The sequence below is a fragment of the Salvia splendens genome, chromosome 2 (genome assembly GCF_004379255.2).
Source record: "Salvia splendens isolate huo1 chromosome 2, SspV2, whole genome shotgun sequence".
NCBI classification, from domain to species: Eukaryota; Viridiplantae; Streptophyta; class Magnoliopsida; order Lamiales; family Lamiaceae; genus Salvia; species Salvia splendens.
Genome location: NC_056033.1, coordinates 18,928,384 through 18,931,810, shown reverse-complemented (window position 1 = coordinate 18,931,810; position 3,427 = coordinate 18,928,384).

Sequence of the window (3,427 nt, the reverse complement as noted above, 5' to 3'; positions counted from 1 at the left end):
CAAAACATACTGTAACAAATTATTCTTTCTCATTAAATGGTAAAAATGGATAAAAAAGTTATTACATATACAAGCATTTAAAAGATGCTTTCAATATACTAAACTCTAACAAAAGATGCTTTCAATATACTAAACTCTAACAAAGGAAGCAACTACACTGGACGATGGAGCTGCAAGACCAGTTTGTTAAGGCCCTCAGCAAACTCGGTGGTGCAAATAGTAATTTGACTTTGTTCTTGTTTTCTCCATGAAATTGCATTTGTTTTGGTAAGCGCTTTAAGTTGAGATAAACATATTCCTATTCCCTCTGTCCCCAGCTAAGATGACACATTTCTTAGTCGGCTCGAGATTTTAGGAATTGTTGGTTAATGATGTTAATTGGAGAGAGAATGATAGATGTAAAAATGGAGAGAGAAAGAGAGTAGAATATTTAATTGGATAAAGAAAAAGTGGTTGGGTGCATTAATTGGAATAAAAAAATGTTACCAAAATAGAAATGTGTCATCTTGGTTGGGACAAACTAAAAATGAAAGTGTGTCATCTTAAGTCAGTGGCGTATTCACATAGGAACAAGGGGGTACAGTTGTACCCCAAAAATTGTGAGAGGTTTAATATTATACGTAGTCATTTTTTGATTGAATCCATCAGTGGCGCAGTGGTAAGTTGGCTCTTTCTCCATGCCAGAGGCCCGAGTTTGAATCTTCTTTGGCACATTTCTTAATTTTTACTTTAACTCTCTCTTCTCCAAATTAACTTTGTTTTAACTTTTAATCCTACCACCTCTAACTCAATTTATTTCGTTCTCAATTCATATTTAATCTTTATTAATTATTTTATTTTTAACATATATTTATGAGTTTAACCACTAACTTGCTCTTTTTTAATTTAATTTTGTATTCTTTCATATTTAATGTTCATTAATTATTTTTTAATAAATACACTAATTTAAAGTATATATTTTGTAGTTTAAAAAATCTCAATATAATTATCTAAATTGAAATAAGTATTAGTACTCCATATTTATAATACTAACCTCCTCATTACATTCATATCTATATAGAACATATTGCTAATTAACAAAACATGGATACTTTATTTCAAATGTCTAATTTACGTGATACTATAAAATAATTTATTTTTATTTAAAATGAAGTTTTTTGATAAAAATATTTAAAGATAAAGATTTATTTTAAAAAATTGAATAATTGAAAAAACATAACAAGAAACAAAAAAGATTAATCACACATTTTCAAATATTAAGTTGTTGTAATTATTTTTTGCACCCCCGAATTGAAAATCCTGGATATGCCGTTGTCTTAAGTGGGACGGAGGGAGTAGTATATGCGGTGAAATATGCTTTTGCATAAACAATTGCACATAATCGCGCAAAATACCGAAAATTCGACAATGAAACCTATGTTTTCCACGTTCACAATTATGATTAGTTTACATTGAAAACTTGTTTTTAAAATGTGAATTTAATTTGAAATGCTAATATTTTTTTATTGACATACTTTGTATAAATTAATTATGTAATAGTAGAGGAAACACCTAAATCAATTTCAAATTTAGCTAGTGAAGGAATAATTCTTTTCCATGTCAAGAGTTGCCTGCAGGGCCGGTCTTATAAATTCTCTATGTTCTAATTTTATACTTCTCCGTCCAACAATAGGAGTCACATTTAGTGTGGACACGAGTTTTAAGAAATGTAAGGAATGGTGAGTTGAAAAAGTTAGTGGAATATGTAGTCCACTTTTTTATATTGGTTTTATAATAGAACGTGAGTGAAGTGAGTTAGTAGAATGTGAGACCTACTTACTATTTACGGTAAAAATAAAATGTGACTCTTATTGTGAGACAGACTGAAATGGCAAAATGTGACTCTTATTTTGGGATGGAGAGAGTATTCTTTTATGTTTGTTGTATTTTGGTGCACTAAAATAGATTACTTTCACTAAAAAAAGGAACTGTTAATGACATATTTAATGCAATTAAGGGTGCTAATTTGTATTCTTTTTGCGTTATAAATTTTTGTTAGTTTTAAGAAATTTCAACGCAAGTAATTACATCTCAATTTTTGTATCCTTAAAAATTACCCCCTCCGTCCCGGCTAAGATGACACATTTCTTAGTCGACATAAGATTTTAGGGGTTGTTGGTTAATGTTTTAATTGGAGAGAGAAATCTAGGCGTGCTTATTAAATGGAGAGAGAGAGAGAAATAGTGTTGAATTGAGTATTTAATTGAGGAGAGAAAAAGTGGTTCGGTGTATTAATTGAAGATAGAAACGTGTCATCTTATTTAGGATAAACTGAAAAGGAAAGTGTGCCATCTTGATTGAGACAAAGGAAGTTAGTTTTTGCGAGTAACATAAATTTGAATTATTTCATGATTTATATTTTCTAAATTGCAAACAAAAATTTAGGATAGGGAAGATTGAACGAAGGTTGCGGAGAAGGAGAAAGGTAGTAGTAGTATTATTAGTATTTTTATTATAAGGGGCATAATAAAATCCCTTTTCTCATTTTCTACTATATATTAAAATTTAGGCTATTGTACGTTTACTTTTTCAAAAATGCCTTTAGATTTTCTCGTTTTGGAAAATATTGTAAACCACACTTTGGGTACGACACGAGTTTTAAAGTAAAAGAGATGAAAGAAATAGTGATTGGAGTATTGTTAGTGGGGAATAAGTCTACCTCATAAGAGAGAAAAACATACCAAAACAGGAAGATGACTATTTTTGGGGGATGGCCCAAAATACAAAAAGAAGACTGTTTTTATGGGACGGGGGAGTATTATTATTTCACTTAAATATATTTTATACCCATCTTTCACTTTAAATGTGTTGACTTATTGGGTTTATGCAATACTTACACTCTTTTGGGTTATTCTGCTTCTGCAACTTTAGCCCAACTTCATTAATTATTTTTTAGTTTTCCAGCCTAGGTAGGCCCAACTGCAGCTGATTTCTTTAGTTATCAGCCCAGGCACAATTTTATTTGGGTTGTTGGGCTTCTGATCATGGAAACAATATTGTCAAGACCGCATTTTCTAAGGATAGAAAACATGGTTGACCGTGATTAGAGGAGGGTTAAAGAAGTGGGAAAGAACGGGGAAAACAACACAACAACACAACTTGACCATAGCTCGAATTAAATGGGAATAACTCAGAATAAAATCAGAGTATCATTTCGACAATAAACAACTCAAAATGAATATTATCTCAAGAAAACTTGAACTCAAAAAGTAATATTGTTTAGCGGAAGCGTTCAAGAGCGAATGATATCATGTATGGAGACACGACACATTCAGAATACCAAACAAGACATACTCTTTCATTGAACTTGCTCAACACCACCCACTATCGTCGCAGCTCAACCTGCACATTTTTAAAAACATATGCAGGGCTGCGTACTTGATGCACT